Source organism: Pleurodeles waltl, chromosome 4_2 (genome assembly GCF_031143425.1).
Source record: "Pleurodeles waltl isolate 20211129_DDA chromosome 4_2, aPleWal1.hap1.20221129, whole genome shotgun sequence".
NCBI lineage: Eukaryota > Metazoa > Chordata > Amphibia > Caudata > Salamandridae > Pleurodeles > Pleurodeles waltl.
Genome location: NC_090443.1, coordinates 848,786,842 through 848,805,290, shown reverse-complemented (window position 1 = coordinate 848,805,290; position 18,449 = coordinate 848,786,842). Strand labels below are relative to the sequence as shown.

The window sequence follows — 18,449 nt, the reverse complement described above, 5'->3', positions numbered from 1 at the left end:
TCCAGATCCTGAAGACCAGAGTTGCTGTCATCACTGTGGGCCTTTTCTGTTGGGGGACTGGATATTGCTGGCACCTCCTCTCCGCTGACATTGGCTGGGGTACCTGTGGAGATGTAAATGATGTGTTATGGTTTCTGTGTCTGACATATTGTGTATGTGTGGCTTGCCCTCTTTGGTTGTATTTGCCCTGGCAGCTTTCACTTGTGTACATTGATGTATGGTGGGATGATTAGTTCTCTATAGTGTGCATGCTTTAGTGATGAGTGTCCATGCAGGGCTGTGAGTGGTGTCCATGCATTGGTAGAGCATGCAGGGCTTGGCATTGGGATAAATGAGATGTTATGGTGGGGTGTGTGGGATGGAGTAGAGTGATGGGAGTGAGGGTGGGGGTGTGCAGGAAGGGGGGTAGTAGTAGTAGAGAGTTGACTTACCAGAGTCCAGTACTCCTCCTAGTCCGGCCAGGCCCTCAGGATGCAGGATTGCCAAGACTTGCTCCTCCCATGCTGTTAGTTGTGGGGGAGGAGATGGGGGTCCACCGTCAGTCCTCTGTACAGCGAGCTGGTGACTTGCTGCAATGGAACGTACTTTCCCCCGTAGGTCATTCCACCTCTTCCTGATGTCATCCCTAGTTCTTGGGTGCTGTACCACGGTGTTAACCCTGTCCACAATTCTCCGCCATAGCTCCATCTTCCTAGCTATTGATATCTGCTGCACATGTGCTCCAAATAGCTGTGGCTCTACCCTGATGATTTCCTCCACTGTGACCCTTAGCTCCTCCTCTGTGAAGCAGGGGTGCCTTTGTGATGCCATGGCTGTTGTGTGACGTGTGTAGGTGAGGGTGTGTTGGGTAATGTTTTGGGGTATATGCTGTTGGGTGTGTGAGTGGTGTATAGGTGTGAGTAGTGTGTGGCCCTGGTTGTGTCTGTGGTATTTCTGCCTCTCTGCTGGCCATTGTTTGCAATGGTAAAGGGTTGTGGGTAATGTGGGTGTGTTTTTCATAGTGGTGTGAGTGGGTGGGTGTGGTGTGTGTATGGGTGTCAGGTGTGTGTTGTTTGAATTGTCCAATGTGGTGCTGTATTGTTTGTGTGTGTCCATTTTGAGGGCGGTAGTATGTACCGCCAATGGTTTACCGCCGTTGAATGTCCGCTGTGGTGATTCGTGCATCATTATGTGGTGGGCGTTGTTCTGTTGGCATAATGGTGAATAGTGACGGATTGGTGTATATGTGTCATAATGGTGAACGGTATCCGCCGCGGTGGCGGTAACTTGCTGGCAGTTAGCGTGGCAGTAAGTGGGATATATCGCCAATGTCATAATGAGGGCTTAAGTCCTTCACGTTGTTTTGTCATGAGCATGATACATGTTCTTTTTATAAGATAAACACAGCAGCTGGCTACTCTGTCATGCACCTACCGCCTATCACCAAGATTTATAAAAAAAAAGTAATCTACTAGTTCCAAACGTGTGCACTTGTTGTAACACCTGCTGCCAAGGTGCGCACCACAGGAAACTATAGAAATCATTAACCAATGGTGCACCACCAACAACAATAGAATTGAAATATCCAAGTAACAATATCAGTCCATTTTGATCTTCTTTTTAATCTTCTTTCTTTTTTTTCAAAAAGGACACATGTTCATGACAGCAAGAGCCAAATTCATAACAGCATTACATTAATAAATGTAAAACTAGCACAGAACATACATCAACACATATGAGACACCACAATATATATATATATATATATATATATATATATATATACATATATATATATATATATATATATATATATATATATATATATATACAAAAAACAAACAACCATATAAAACAAAAATACACAAACATTATTACAAAATAAATATGCATAAAAAATGATAAGACAAACATAATTAAAAAAATCAAAACAATAGATATAGATAAACACACAAATGTATATAATCATATAGAATACCCATAACCATCATATTAATTTTCCCAACCTTACAATATAAACATGATACATAAATAATATAAACCAATTAATATAGTGGCAGAAAAAAAGAAGATCAAAATGGACTGATAGTATTACTTCAATATTTCAATTCTATTGTTGTTGGTGGTGCACCGTTGGTTAATCATTTCTATAGTTTGATGCATGTTCTTTGTCTGTCTTGACAAATGTGGTCCATGGAGGTGTAAACCGCCAAGTAGCATATTTTTCAGATATTTTAGACCCAGCTGCACCAGCTTTACCTGGCTGTTTGCGTGCAGTTGCAGCGGTTGGACAGAGCCTCGCACAGTGTGAAGTCATTGTGATGGGACATCCTCTGACTACTATGGTCCTTCACTCCATTGAAGCTTTACTTACAAGGACCAAAAGACAATACTTGACAGGTGCCAGATTGACTTGCTAGGAGACGAGCATCTTAGAGTCGCTTAATGTGTCATTGAAAAGATGTACAGTGCTTAACCCAGCAACTTTACTCCCCAATGAAAATTAAAACGTTGAAATTGAAAAATTGTAAGACATTGAGCATGATTGCCTTGAAGTAACTGATCTTTGCACAAAACCAAGACCTGATATTAGAGACACTCAATTGGAAGAAAATGACCAAATTATCTTCGTTGATGGTTCCTGTCTAAATGACAATATGGGAATACTGAGAGCAGGATACGCTGTGTGCAAAATTTCTGGTATTCTTGAAGCGTCCTGGCTTTGAGGAGTATACTCTGCACAAATAGCAGAACTGGTAGCCCCTACTAGAGCGTGCCATGTTTCAGCTCAGCTTAAAGTTGCTATTTCTAGGGATAGTCCGTATGGATTTGGGATAGTGCATGATTTTGGCCCGTTGTGGTCACAAAGAGGTTTCCTGACCTCTTCTGTCTCACCAGTAAGAAATGGTGAGATAATTCAATAGTTGTTGCAAGCTATCCAAATGCCTGAAAAAATTGCTGTGGTGTAATGCAGTGCACACCTGAAATCGCAGGAATTTGTGTCAATGGAAAATGGATATGTGGATCAAGTCGCAAGGTTTTCGTGTTGAACTGTATATCGTTCAAGGACAAGTGGGAACTGTTACCTGAAGAAGATTAGACATGCCAAAGTAATGCAGTACATGTTATAGATACACTGGAAGAACTGAGAACTTTGCAAAATAATGTTGGCAGGGAGGAAAAACAGTCATGGGTCAAAATGAAATGTGTAGAGCGACAGGATGAACTGCAGGTTTCAGAAGAGGTCAATTGGTTTTGCCGAACAGTTTGTTGACTCAAATAGCTAAGTATTATCATGGTCAGGCGCATGTTGGGAGGGATGCCAAGATTCGACTGTTCAAGCAAAATAGGTTCAATCTGACAATCTGAAATTTAGACAAGTTGCTGAAGCAGTTTGCCATTGTTGCGTCATTTGTCAACAAATGAACACTGGAAAAGGGACAGTGGCCAATTTGAGCCACATTGGAAGAGCAGGAGGGCCATTCAGCAGAATGCAGACGGATTTCATTGAGATGCCTGTGTGTGGAGGATTGAGATATGTGTTGGTGATTGTCTGCATCTTTAGCCATTGGATTGAAGCTTACACGAAGAAATGAAAGCCTCACAGTAGCGATAATACTGCTTGAGGAACTGATACCACGTTTTGGGTTTCCGATCTCCTTAGAATCAGATAGAGGAAGTCACTTCAACAATGAAGCAATTAAATTACTATGTGCAGCCTTAAACATTGAGCAGAAATTGCATTGCAGTTAACGCTCTGAAGACTGAGGACTTGTGGAACAGAAAAATAGTACCTTGAAATTAAGAATGGTGAAAATGTGTGCGTCTATGAATCTGAAATGGCCAGACGCACTACTGTTGGTTCTGATGACAATGAGAAACACACCCGACAGGAAGGCAGGATTGTCACTGCATGAGCTCCTCATGGGCAGAGCAATGAGGTTGCCAGCGGTTCCTGCAAATGCTCTTGTGAACATAACATATGGTATGGTGTTGGAATACTGCAAAGGACTGGCTGATGTGATTCACACTTTCTCTCATCAGGTGGAAGCTACCACACCGCAACCGTCTCAAGATCAAGGACACAACCTGAGAGCTGGTGACGGGTTTGTGATCCGAAAACACCTGAGAAAGACATGATAGGAACCTCGGTAGAAAGGCCCTTTCCAGGTAGTTCTGATCACTACCACAGCTGTGAAGTGCACTGGAGTTCCAAACTGGATCCACACAAGCATTACAAGGAAAGTGGCATGTCCTCTGGACAATGAAGAAGAGTTGTTGAGAGTACCAACAACAACTGGATCGACCTCAGAGCCGGAAAGAGGGGAGCTGAGACCAGATCTGAGCACATTGAGAATGGTTCAGCCACTCCTGCAAGAGATGAAGGAGAATACCTACAGGAGAGTGAGAATGCACCAATCTCAATTGAGGCAGCTGGAGAGTCCAGTAAGAAGTGGGCTCTCCCAGAAGTAGACGATTTTGAGAGACAAACAGGGCAATCGCCAGACCCTCAGGGGGCAAGAGTTAAGGCAGATCAAAGCCAATGTGGTCTGACTCCTCCTGATCCAGTCATAGGTCTGTCAAGAGAAAATCCTGCAGAAGAAGTTTCAAGTTGAACACTGAAAAGAGCACTGACCAAGGTTCCACTGAAAGGAGATAAGTGGCCGGAGTCACAATCAAAGAGAAAGAAAGCAGTCGCACTGACAACAATTGAGGAGGAAGTAGATACAACAAGGAGCAAAGACCTGAGTGAAGGAGAGTTGAATGGTGATCAAAAGTTGAAAAGGAAGAGAATAGCAAGTCAAAGCTGCACAGGTCCTGAATGGGCATATGCAACAACAAGTGAATGGCAAAGAGAATGTTTGTTTCAAACAAAACATTCCAGGTCAATATTTTGGCACTTGAAGGCAATTAAATGAACTGAACTGTTGAGACAGAATTGAGAAAGTACAAAGAAAAGAGACTGTTGAAAGCAACCGGAAAAGACTTTGATAACCTGATTTGACATTGATAACCTGATTTGACAAGCTACTAAACCGATTTTGACAAAAGGGTCCTGAAAGTGAGATTGAAAACTGTAAATAATTGCTTAAAGAAGATTGAAGATTTTTTTGTTTTTGATTTTTGCTGCATAGTTATAATTATTTCTCTTTTACTTTCTGATTCTTTACAGATCATGAGTAACCTTAGCCAGCAGGGTAGAGAGAATAGGTGCTGTAAATACATGAGTATTGGTTAGGCAATTGTGTGCATGGTATTGTGCTTGACATTGATTGTGGGGATGACTGTTTTTGACAATAGTAAAGCCAACCATACTTCAGCTTCAGCAACAACTACTGCACTAACAGAGACAGAGAAGTTTAGGTTAGATGAGAAGTATCTGCACGTAGACAATGCACAAGGGGAACTTTCTTCTAATGTTTTCTATTGCTAATTGAGTGAGTATGTTGAAATAATGGATGTGAGAAATGTTATGTATGTACGCAGATTCCTTTGTCAGTCGAAGAAGGAGTTACCTATCATAGCTTGCCCCTCACTTATGGGATAAGTTGAACTGTGTTACTAACCAGATTCTATGACCAGGAGAACATCCAGTATTTCTACTCCAACCATAACGTCGTGTTTTCTTTTGTCTCCATAATTAAGTACCTAAGTAGAGTAGCTAAGCAGAATAATATAGAATTAGTGAAAGGATTCTTTGAGCCTACATTAACTTTTGGCACAGCATATGCACACAAGAATAACTGGACTTGCTTGCTCACACCACTAGAAAATAGCTTCTTAGATCAGACAGATGGCAGGAGAAAGTCCTTAACGGAGAAACTAGAAAAGGATTAGAGTAAAAGACTTTTAGAAATGATTACGCTTATAGTGAATTAAAAACACAAGGGAAATTAGTTTTAGATGTGCAACACGTAGGAAAGCTTTGTGTATATAGGCCTAAATCTAGTACTAACACTTTGTTTGTGGTAAGGAGTGAATTTAGACATGTATTTTTGTTTCAGAGTAAATGGACATTCATGTTGAATGGACAGGATCCAGAGATTCCTGGTATATATTACATCTGTGGACCAAATGCTTATTACCGTGCTCCAAGTGGATGGTAAGGCACATGTTACTTGGGGATAGTTTTCCCAAAGATATTCCAATTTGAGGACTTGAAAAGATTACCGAACATGACTGAGTTACATCACATTAAAGAAAAGAGACAGTCTCCTTCTGGTATACTGCGAGATATTTTTGGAGCAGTGGTTCCTTCAGTAGGAGTTATTCTGAATTGTATAAATATTCGAAAGTTGTCTACTATCGTGGATAACATGCTGACAAATTTTTCAAGAGTCATGATCCTAAGGGATAAAAAAATGGTTGCGGTGAGATATATGACTCTTCAGAACCGCCTTGCGTTGGACATTCTTTTAGCAAAGAATGGTGGAGTTTGTAAAATGCTTAATTCAAGCAATTGCTGCTTGTATGTTCCTGATAATATCAAAGAAATTAGAAGCTTACTTACTAATCTGACTAATAAAAGTTCTGATTTGAAAGAACCAGGTGTTCGGGAGACCGTTGGCAAAGATTTTGATTCAGTGGGAAATTGGCTCAGCAACATTAGGAAAGAGATAATATTGAAAATAATACAAGGGATGTTGACTATTGTGATTTGCTTAATTGGAGCTTGGGGAATATGTAAATTGTGTTGCATGATTAAATTAAAGAAAATTAATAATGATCAGAGGAGGGACAAAATGAAAAGAGGAAATTTCTTTAGGGAACATTCGAGGGGGGAACAAAAAATTAAGAGGGATAGAAATGACAAATTTTAGCTGATGGGGAAATTTTGTGTGGGAAGATGTAGGTGTGATGACATATTTAGTCATCAGAGGAGGGGTTGTTAATATTATATTTTACTAATGAATATTCATGTATTCTGAGTGTTGAAATTGCATAGAAAATTAGTTAATGTAGAGAAATAATACACGCATTTGAAATTGTGCCTACTTAAGTGATCGTCAATATTCAGAAAGTGTACTTATTAACAGCTTATTAATGTAAAATGTTGAGCTCTTGTTTGGATTAATGTAGTAGAATGTCATATTAAAGGTTATGTATTATGTATTTGCTTTATTAACCTTAGGCCTTACTTTAGCGAGGTCTTGGGCCTAGTTGCATGGCCTCATGTTAAGCTGTGTTTCGTAGGCGGACTATAAAATGGTTGCTTCCAGAATGTATTGACCAAATGTTAGTGACTAGAATTCTTTCTCGTGAGAACTGCTCGCTAGAAGATGCTTTACTAACTAGGGATACAATGTATAACTTGGTGTGTGTAAAGACAACCTTCCCAGGGGCAGACAATGGATGCCCTGACTGGAGTATAAGCTGATACAATATTGATACCTCACAAGCCCAACAATGAGAACAGGAGAAGAGGAGTCAATCATCGACATGTGAATTGTGTACTAGTAAATTCTCAGATTTGGGGTCCTAGTTTCATTGGACTAAATGTAAACGTATGATTCCTGGACCAATGGCAATGTATAAAGCAGTTTTAGGAAATCTAACTTAGCCAGCCTGCATCTATTATTCTTTTCCGAACCGCATGAAGAGACCTTGCTTTCCTGAACTTTAATGCTGAATTCCGACTGTACTAATGTGCTATTGACGAAGACTCTCACATCTTGCTGAACCATACTGAGGCAAGGTGTAAGACGATGTTACTGAGTGTTATGTCTATTTGCTCTTGTCTATAGGTACCAACTGCTAATTTTGATAGAGCCTTAGTAAGATGTTTTTCCAAATTTGTGTTGACTAAATTGTTTTGCTTGAAGTCCAAACAGGTTATTCTAATCTGATAGTTAGTTAGGGTACACACTGATGATACTCACTACATGTAATAATAGTTGATGTCTTTTCTTTGCTGAAGCTTAATGTACGCCATTTTGTTTACTGTTGGACTTTTTGCCTTACGCAGGGACATCCCCAGTCTATTTGCCTCCTTCCTCCTGGTTTTTCTGCTCTCTCGCTGTTGGCTCTAGGACTCTGAGCACTTTATCACTGCTGACCAGTGCTAAAGTGCAGGTGCTCTCCCATCTAAAGTTGGTATGATTGGCTTATACCTAATTGGCATATTTAATTTACCTATAAGCCCCTTGTACAGTGGTATCTCTATACCCAGGGCCTGTAAATTAAATACTACTACTGGGCCTGCAGCGCTGCTTGCGCCACCCACTGAAGTAGACTTTCAAACCTGTCTCAGGCCTGCTAGTGCAGGCCCTGTGTGCGCAGTTTTCTGCCACAGGGACCTGGCATCTAAATTTACTTGCCAGGCCCTTTTACTACATGTAAGTCAGCCCTAAGGTACGCCCTAGCTAGCCCTATGGGCAGGGTGCCATGTATGTAGAAAGGCAGGACATGTGCCATATTGCATGGCCTGTCCTAGTAGTGACAAACAGCCTAACTTGGTGTCTCACTGCTGTGAGTGCTGCCTTCTCATAGGATTGCATTAGAAATGCCCTGCCTTATGTGTAAGGGGTATTGTCTGATTTAGGAGGGGTAGCGTAGGCGTGTTTGGTATGGTTGTGATGGTGATAATAAATGCTGCTTACTGGTGTGGGTGTATTTTTTATTACTATCACAGAAATGCCACTTCTAGAAAGTGCGCATTTATCTGTGCTTATGACTCTGGTGTTTTGCAGCTTGACTCCAATCCACGTCTGGGCAGAGTGGCAGTTGGGGCTTTGTGCATACTTTTCAGACAGCCTGTACACAGGGAGGGTGGAGGTGTCACAGAGGTGCATCTGCATACTGAATAGTCTTCCTGGGCTGAGAGAAGGGAGAGGCGGGGCACACCTGCATTTGTAAAGACTGTGCCCTGGCCTCACACAATAGGGTTGTTAACCCCCCACTGATGTTTGGAGCCTGTGCTGAAAGGAGACAGGGGGCACTCCCAGAACCAGTTGTAACTGGCTGGAACCTCCTCTCCCTACCATTGTAAAACACTGTAAGAACTGACTATAAGTACAGGGGAATTTTCCCCACAATTTGGAGACTCTTGGAATCATCTTGGAACTGGACACCAAAGGCTGAAAGGACTCACCAGGAACCGCCATGGACTGCTGCTGCTGTGCTGACCTGTGACCTGCCTGGTCACTGTGAAGGACTTGCCACTTGCTACCTTTCCCTTGTGCTGGCCTGTAGCTGGGCCATCCGCCTGAGGACCTTGTCTTAAGATTCTACTCCCCAGGGGCAGGGTGCTGTGGCCCCTGACCCCTGCATCCATTTCTTCACGAGGGGTGCTTCTCCGTGGTTGAGGCTGCCATAGCCCTGATTGAAGCGCGCTCATGGAGCCTTGGGAGCTCGAAGGCTCCTTGCTGCATTGTGTCCCTTTAAATAAGATCACCGCAGCGGCCCGGGAAGCTGGAAGAACACTCGCGCACCACATCGGGTGCAGGCGAGTGTCTGCTCGGGCCCCAGGAGGGGTCTGATCTTCTTGTGGCTTCACGGCAGGACCAGGGGAAGGCGCGGGGAGTGCCCCCTTCCCCCTGGCCTCTGCGTTAGGAGCAGGACGCTCCTTTTCTGCTGTTAGGTAAAACGGGCATTATTGTGCCGCCCCCCCCCCTTGGTGGAAGGGCCAGTGGAGGCCCGGGGGCGCCCCCAGAGATCGCAGGTCCCGCGAGGGGCCTGTCATTAAACCGGAGGGGGTGCGTGGTGCCCCCCTCCTGCCCTAAGTTGTTTTTGCTGGCTTTGGCCCCCCTCGTGAGGGCCAGTTGAGGCCCTGGGGGCCCCCAGTAATCACGGTCCCCGAGGGGCCTGTCTATAAAAGAGAGGAGGTGCATGTTGCCCTCCTCTGACCCCAGAGTATAAGGGAGGCCCCCGTTTTGCGCATAGGAGCGCCCAGGGCCCCATTGTTCGCCTTCTAGGCACTGGAGGTGCCTTGATCCAACCAGGTACTGTTTAAAGGACCAATATAGTTGCAATCCAAAGTTCTTTCTACAGACTTTTGTTTGATTCATATATTACCTACCTGCGTTTGATGTTTTTACATATGTGTATGCAAATGTTCCTTTTATGGACATGCTTGCTAATATGATTTTCTAACTTGCCATATGTTTTTTAATGTTCCTACTATGGGCATTTTATGATATTCTTATGACAAGTGCTGTGATGTAATAATGTGTTTTCCTGACTACTGCTTATGTTGCAGAATACTGAGTAACCTGTGTATTATGTGTGACTACTGCTAGGTTGCAGAGTAACTAATGTGTAACGTTCTGACAACTGCTAAGGTAGCAGGATAGTACTGATATGTGATGTTTGGTCTGATAATTGCCTTGTGTACAATACAGTATATTTTCATGTAATCTGGTGTTGTGTTTCCTTTGTGGTGGGGATATTACGTCACATGTGTTGTGTGTGTTGTGCAAACGCTTTACACATTGCCTCCGGGTTAAGCCTGACTGCTCGTGCCAAGCTACCAATGGGTGAGCAGGGGTTATCTTGGACGTGTAACTCCCTTGCCCTGACTAGAGTGGGTAAATTCTGCCTGGCTGAGGTGCATACCCTAGCCAACCAGAAACCCCATTTCTAACATTTATGCAGTTATTCTTGCTATTGATTTGTATTGTAACTTTAGAATGTATAGGGGTCCAAGCCTTGATTAAATTATGATTCTTTAGGAGATTTGGGCAGCCAGTATTGCTTTCTTTATGCTTACCATTTGATTTTTAGACTAAGTTACATGATATTAGCATTGTTAATACAGGGAAATAAACATTTTAACTTTTACATAAAGGTGTGGATATTCATGGCCGAGAGGTCATGGTGTGTGGAATTTACTGACTCTTATGATTGTCAATACTATTGATTGTTGTTGCTACTGATTTGTATTGGTACAGGGTCTCATGGTGGGATCTACTCGAAGCGCAGTCAAAAGGTCCATCAACCTACAAAACGTCCCCTCAGAAATTAACCAAATAACGTCAGACGCACTAATGGTCTCATGTGTTAACAACTGGTGGAAAAAAAATGAATCTGCTGACCCAGTACCAAATTCACGATCTGAGAATATTTTTGCTCTATGGCAGATATATAAATCCATCGCACCACAAACATGAACATTTCGAAAGATTTGAAGAATCCTGTTCCATCATTTTTAACAAGCAAACCTTTATTTCACTCCAAAATAAAATAACTTTATTTTTACTTTAGCCCCTGAGCCTTTAAGGTTTAATGTGAACGACATCAGTTAGTAGGGAGAAGCATGCAGGTGTCCACAGCACTGCTTCAAGCTCCCCCATTCCTGAAGCCCAAATTCACAAACTGTGTGCTATAAATAATGGACAGGTTCCACTTAGAAATCCAATACCACATCTTTTGGGAAGTTGATAAATCATCACCTTTTACAACTGCAATTGTGGTCGCAAAGGATGTTTTTGCAAATAGTGAGGAGGGTTGACGTTCCCGCCCCACTCCATTCAAATAGCCCAGTTTCACAAATGATACACTGCAAATTGCCATATGCGTTTTGTATATCACAGTATTCAGTTTTCCAAATTCTGTGCTTTTGAGAAAGCAGCATTTTACATGAGGCCATAAATGTAAAAGCGAGGTCGCTTCAGTTTTCTTAACTTATTGCCTGAAAAAATGAACAGTGCCACAGAAACCATACATCCCACATCTTTTTCTGTTGTGCAAGATGTCCAACTTGAGACAGGTACTCAAAATTTTTGTGAAATGGAGCATCGGTTCCTACGTCCTTTTCTTGCCACTGACTGCGCTAAACTGCTCCACAGCTAGGTTCAGACAATAACAAAACAAATGCATAGAGGCAAATAAGTAAATACAAATGTGCGTCTATTGCATTTTATGCAGAAAGCAACAACATTAGGCAACAGAGTTGATCGCTATTCATAGGATTGGAAATGAGCTATGATAGGTATCACCTCCACATTGTGGTTCCTGCTCCTCCTGAAGATATGGATGGCTAGGAAAGAACTATCTCATCGTAAAGTCACAACACAATAAATTTATTTTTTCTCGGAATGGTGGACTTACATTTTTCATTCAGCTCGAAGACGTAATATCTTATCGAAAGATTCCTGGCATGGATATTGTGGAAGAAAGACATCTACTCTTGTTTGGTACGAATACTGAGAGAATGACTGTTGTAAATTACATTTTCACTTGATATTGATGGATCAGGTTAAATGCCCTAGGAGGTAATAATAATGAACACAGAAATCACCAGACAGTGGCTTATCTCTCAAAACAGACTCAATGTTTACTGGATACACAGAAAGCGATATACGTGCCACGGTGCATCATATTATTTAACAAAAATCCAACTGTAAATGCGTCACCGAGTTCATACTATTTATACAAAATATGAAATTGCGTGGAAGTGCTTGGAACGTCTTAGTGCAATGGTTCACTCAACAGACCAGGTTCGAACTTTGAGTATCTTGTTTACGTGTAGGTAATTTTTTTTATATACATACATATATATATATATAGAGAGAGAGATATATGTATATATGTTAGAAATGGGGTTTTTGGTTGGCAGTCAGGTTACCTCCTGTCCAAGCAAAAGCCCTCACTCTAGTCAGGGTAAGTCACACACTATCCAAGATTATCCTGTGCCCACCCTCTGGTAGCTTGGCACGAGCAGTCAGGCTTAACTTAGAAGGCAATGTGTAAAGTATTTGTGCAATAAATCATACAATACCACCATATAGCACCACAAAACTACACCACACAGTGTTTAGAAAAATATATAATATTTATCAGGATAATTGTAGGTCAAAAAGAATAAAGTTGCAATGGAAAATTGTCGAAATATCACAGGGAAGTGATATAAAGTGTCTTAAGTCTTTAGAATGCAATACAGTGTCTTTCAAGCACAAAGTACCTGGTTTCTGGTGGAAAATCTCCTCAGAGGGCCACAGGAGAAGAGATGCGTGGAAAAAGGGGTGTGTGCGTCGATTTCTCCTCAGCACACACAGACTTGCGTCGGTCTTTTCCACGCGGGGAAGTCGGGCGTCGTTTTCCGGCGCAGACAGTCTCTTTTTGTGGATCGCGGGGATTACCAGATGTCCCGGGTCTGTGCGTGGATTCTCCTGCTTGTTTTCCGGCTGCGCGTCGTTCTGCGGGGCTGCGCGTCGAAGTTTCGATCTCACGGTAGGCGTCGCGTCGATTTCTCCTTGGAAGTCGGGCGGCGTTGTCCTTGCGAGGCCGTGCGTCGAAAGTTTGGTCTCACGGCAGGCGTCACGTCGATTTCTCCTTGGAAGTCGGGCGGCGTTGTCCTTGCGAGGCCGTGCGTCAAAGTTTCGCACTCACGGTGGGCGTCGCGTCGATTTCTCCTGGAAAGTCGAGCGGCTTTGTCCTTGCGAGGTTGTGCGTCGAAGTCTCGATCGTCCCGAGGGCGTCGCGTCGATCAGCGTCGGTGTGCGGCGTTTTTCTCGCCGCGAAACAAGCTGTGCGTCGAAATTTTCGGCGCACGGAGCGTCCAAGTGAAAGGAAGAAGTCTTTTTGGTCCTGAGACTTCAAGGAACAGGAGGCAAGCTCTATCCAAGCCCTTGGAGAGCACTTTCACAGCCAGACAAGAATTCAGCAAGGCAGCAGGGCAACAACAAGACAGCAGTCCTTTGTAGAAAGCAGACAGGTGAGTCCTTTGAGCAGCCAGGCAGTTCTTCTTGGCAGGATGTAGTTTCTGGTTCCGGTTTCTTCTCCAGCAAGTGTCTGATGAGGTAGGGCAGAGGCCCTGTTTTATACCCAAATGTGCCTTTGAAGTGGGGGAGACTTCAAAGAGAGGCTAAGAAGTGCACCAGGTCCCCTTTCAGTTCAATCCTGTCTGCCAGGGTCCTAGTAGGGGGTGTGGCAGTCCTTTGTGTGAGGGCAGGCCCTCCACCCTCCCAGCCCAGGAAGACCCATTCAAAATGCAGATGTATGCAAGTGAGGCTGAGTACCCTGTGTTTGGGGTGTGTCTGAGTGAATGCACAAGGAGCTGTCAACTAAACCTAGCCAGACGTGGATTGTAAGGCACAGAAGGATTTAAGTGCAAAGAAATGCTCACTTTCTAAAAGTGGCATTTCTAGAATAGTAATATTAAATCCGACTTCACCAGTCAGTAGGATTTTGTATTACCATTCTGGCCATACTAAATATGACCTCCCTGCTCCTTTCAGATCAGCAGCTGCCACTTCAACAGTGTATGAGGGCAGCCCCAATGTTAGCCTATGAAGGGAGCAGGTCTCCCAGTAGTGCAAAAACGAATTTAGGAGTTTTACACTACCCGGACATATAACTACCCAGGTACATGTCCTGCCTTTTACCTACACAGCACCCTGCTCTAGGGGATACCCAGGGCACACATTAAGGGTGACTTATATGCAGAAAAAGGGGAGTTCTAGGCTTGGCAAGTACTTTTAAATGCCAAGTCGAGGTGGCAGTGAAACTGCACACCCAGGCCTAGCAATGGTAGGCCTGAGACAAGGAAAAGGGGCTACTTAAGTGGGTGGCACAATCCGTGCTGCAGGTCCACTAGTAGCATTTAATCTATATGCCCTAGGCACCTGGAGTGCACATGACTGGGGACTTATAAGTAGATTAAATAGTTCAATCAGGTATGATCCAAAGTTACCATGTTTACAGAGAGAGAGCATATACACTTTATCACTGGTTAGCAGTGGTAAAGTGCGCAGAGTCTAAAAACCAGCAAAACAGTATCCAAAACGAGGAGGGAGGCAGGCAAAAAGTTAGGGGTGACTACCCTAAGGCTGTCAGGTCTAACATGTGTCCCCCCCAGCTGAAAGTGGGGAGAGCTACCCGACCTCCTGGGAGCTCTCATCGCTAAGGCGGAAGTACCTGGAGAGACCATCAGCATTGGCGTGGTCAACCCCTGGGCGATGTTCCACCGTAAAGTCCATCCCCTGTAGGGAAATGGACCACCTCAGAAGTTTTGGATTCTCACCCCTCATCTGCATGAGCCATCTGAGGGGTCTGTGGTCTGTCTGAACTAGGAAGTGAGTCCCAAACAGGTAGGGCCTCAGCTTCTTCAGGGCCCAGACCACAGCAAAAGCTTCTCTTTCAATAGCACTCCACCTCTGTTCCCGTGGTAATAGCCTTCTGCTAATAAAGACTACCGGTTGATCTTGGCCCTCCTCATTTAGCTGTGCTAGGACTGCCCCTATGCCATGCTCTGAAGCGTCTGTCTGCACGATAAATTCCTGGGAGTAGTCAGGGGCCTTGAGCACGGGGGCCGTGCACATGGCTTCCTTTAGGGCGTCAAAGGCTTTCTGACAAGCCTCTGTCCAATTCACCAACCTAGGTTGCTTCTTGGACGTGAGTTCTGTCAAGGGGGACACAATGGTACCATAGCCCTTGACAAACCTGCGGTAGTATCCGGTGAGGCCTAAAAAGGCTCTCACCTCAGTCTGGGTTCGAGGTGGTTGCCAGGCCTTGATAGTTTCGATCTTGGCCTGGAGTGGCTGCACCTTGCCACCACCTACTAGGTGTCCCAAGTACACCACGGAACCCTGCCCAATCTGGCACTTACTAGCCTTGATGGTCAGGCCTGCCTGTTGCAGGGCCTGAAGCACCTCCTTGAGGTGGAGCAGGTGTTCCTCCCAGCTGGAACTGTAGACAGCTATGTCATCCAGGTAGGCTGCACAGAAGGCATCCTTGCCAGCCAGGACCCCGTTAACCAACCGTTGGAAGGTAGCGGGGGCATTTTTTAATCCAAACGGCATCACTCGGAACTGGTAATGGCCGTCAGGGGTGGAAAAGGCGGACCTTTCCATAGCCCCCTCAGTCAGGGCGATCTGCCAGTACCCTGAAGTAAGATCAAACGTACTCAGGAACTTGGCAGCGCCTAGCCTGTCCACGAGCTCATCAGCTCGGGGGATGGGGTGAGCATCAGTCCGGGTGACTGAGTTGAGACCCCGGTAGTCCACACAGAACCGGAGCTCTGGCTTCGCACCTGGGGCAGTAGCCTTAGGGACCAATACCACTGGGCTGGCCCAGGGACTACTGGATTTCTCAATGACCCCTAGAGTCAACATCTTGGAGACCTCCTCCTTGATGCTGGCCTTCACCTTATCCGACAACCTGTAAATTTTGTTTTTCACAGGGAGACTGTCACCGGTGTCAATATCATGAACACAGAGGTGGGTCAGCCCAGGAGTAAGGGAGAACAGGGGGGAGAACTGCTCCAACAGCTCATAACAGTCTCCTTTCTGATTTAGAGTCAGGGTGCCAGACAGAATGACCCCGCTTACTGACCCATCACCTTCTTGGGCAGAGAGGAGGTCGGGGAGAGGTTCACTCTCCTCTTCCGTTCCTTCATCTGTGACCAGAAGCATGTTGATCTCCGACCTCTCACAATGAGCTTTTAGTCGGTTCACATGGAGCACCCTTAGGGGATTCCTAGGGGTTTTGAGGTCCACTAGGTAAGTGGCCTCCCCTTTCCGCTCCTTTATTTCAAATGGGCCAGACCAGCGGTCCTGGAGAGCTCTGGGCTCTACTGGCTCCATTACCCACACTTTGTCTCCAGGTTGAAACTCTACCAGGGTGGCCTTCTGGTCATACCATTGTTTCATCACCTCTTGACTGGCCTCAAGGTTATCTTGGGCTTCTTTCCAGAAGCGGGTCATCTGGTTGCGGAGGGCCAACATATAGCTGACCACATCCTGAGGGGGTGCCTTTGGAGCTTTCTCCAATCCCTCCTGGACAATGCTTAAGGGTCCCCTGACAGGGTACCCATAGAGAAGTTCAAAGGGACTGAACCCTACCCCTCTCTGGGGGACCTCTCTGTAAGCAAAGAGAAGGCATGGTAAGAGGACGTCCCACTTACGCCTCATGGCCTCAGGAAGGCCACCAATCATGCCTTTCAGGGTCTTGTTGAATCTCTCCACAAGACCGTTCGTCTGGGGGTGATAGGGTGTGGTGAACTTGTAAGTTACACCACACGCATCCCACAGCGACTTCATGTATGCGGACATGAAGTTAGTGCCTCTGTCAGACACTATTTCCTTGGGGAACCCCACACGGGTAAATATCCCCATCAGGGTTCTGGCCACCACCGGTGCAGTTACTGTCCTTAGAGGGATTGCCTCTGGGTAACGGGTGGCATGGTCCACCAAAACCAGGATGAACCTGTTGCCTAAGGCAGTTTTGGGGTCCAAGGGGCCAACAATGTCGATGCCCACCCTTTCAAAGGGGGTGCCAACGACAGGAAGTGGAATCAGGGGGGTTTTAACCCTTTTTCCTGCTTTACCACTGGCCTGGCAGGTAGGACAGGATCTGCAGAACTTGTCTGAGTGTGTCCTCATTTTGGGCCAATAAAAGTGGGTGACAAGCCTGTTAAAGGTCTTGCCCTGCCCCAAATGTCCTGCCAGGGGAATGTCGTGAGCCAGACCCAGTAGGAAGGTTCGGTAACATTGGGGGACCACCAGCACACGTGCTGCCCCAAAGCCCGGAACCTTAGGCTCACTGTAAAGGAGATCATTCTCCCAATATAGGTGGTGATCGCCAGAGGCGTCGCCGGCTGCCTGGTTTGAGGCTTGTTTCCTCAAACCTTCTAGAGTGGGACATTCTTTCTGCGCCTTGCAGAAGTCCTCCCTGGTGGGTCCACCCTCAACTTGCCAACCAGCAAGCTCAGGTAAGTCACCTAGGGCGGCGATGTCTTCCCCAGTTGGCTCGGAAGCCTCCTCCTCAGGAGCCCCGTCAGCCACTGTGGGAACAGCGGGGGTCGGTTTCCCGCACCCCTGGTCCCTCCTCCTGGCAGCTCTCTGGGCCATCGTTCCAGGCTCCAGATGCCCTTGACTTCCCTCTCGGTCAGCCATGGACCGTGTGGTCATGCAGACCCACTCAGGTAACCCTAACATCTCCAGGTGAGACCTGAGCTCCACTTCTTTCCAAGCAGTGTGCTCAAGGTCATTGCCTAACAGACAATCTACAGGCATGGCAGGACTCACAGCTACTTTCAGAGTACCAGAGACCCCCCCCCACTCAAAGGGAACCAGAGCCACCGGTAGGTGACTCTCGCGATTGTCAGCTACTCTGACCTGGTGGAATGTATTAGGCATTATCTGCTCTGCTGACACCAGCTGACTCTTGATAGTAGTCATACTGGCTCCTGTGTCACGCAGAGCATCCACCCTCTGCCCATCAATGGTGACCCACTGCCGGTACTTGGAAGTATTTCTAGGCATGTGGGCCTTGGGCACCATTTCTCCTTCTCCCAGGGACACTAGGGAAATCTCTACCTGTTCCCCAAAGCTAGTTGGGTCCATCTCCCCCCCGAGTGCTACACTAGTCAACCCAGGTGCCTGTCCGGTAGTGGACGGTGCCCTCTTGGGGCACTGAGGATCGCCTTTGTAGTGACCATATTGGTAACATTCCATGCATTTGGGGCTAGATTTTCCTGACTTGTCAAATGTCCCTGGCTTTCTCCCAAATTTGGAAAAGGAAGGGTTGCC

At 45.4% G+C, this 18,449-nt stretch overlaps 1 protein-coding gene across 1 annotated transcript in view; it reads right to left on the bottom strand.

The window, feature by feature from the left end:
- DAB1 (DAB adaptor protein 1) overlaps window positions 1–18,449 on the bottom strand; it is a 3,348,596-nt gene that overhangs the window by 2,315,914 nt on the left and 1,014,233 nt on the right. The gene's annotated exons all lie outside the window — the stretch shown is intronic.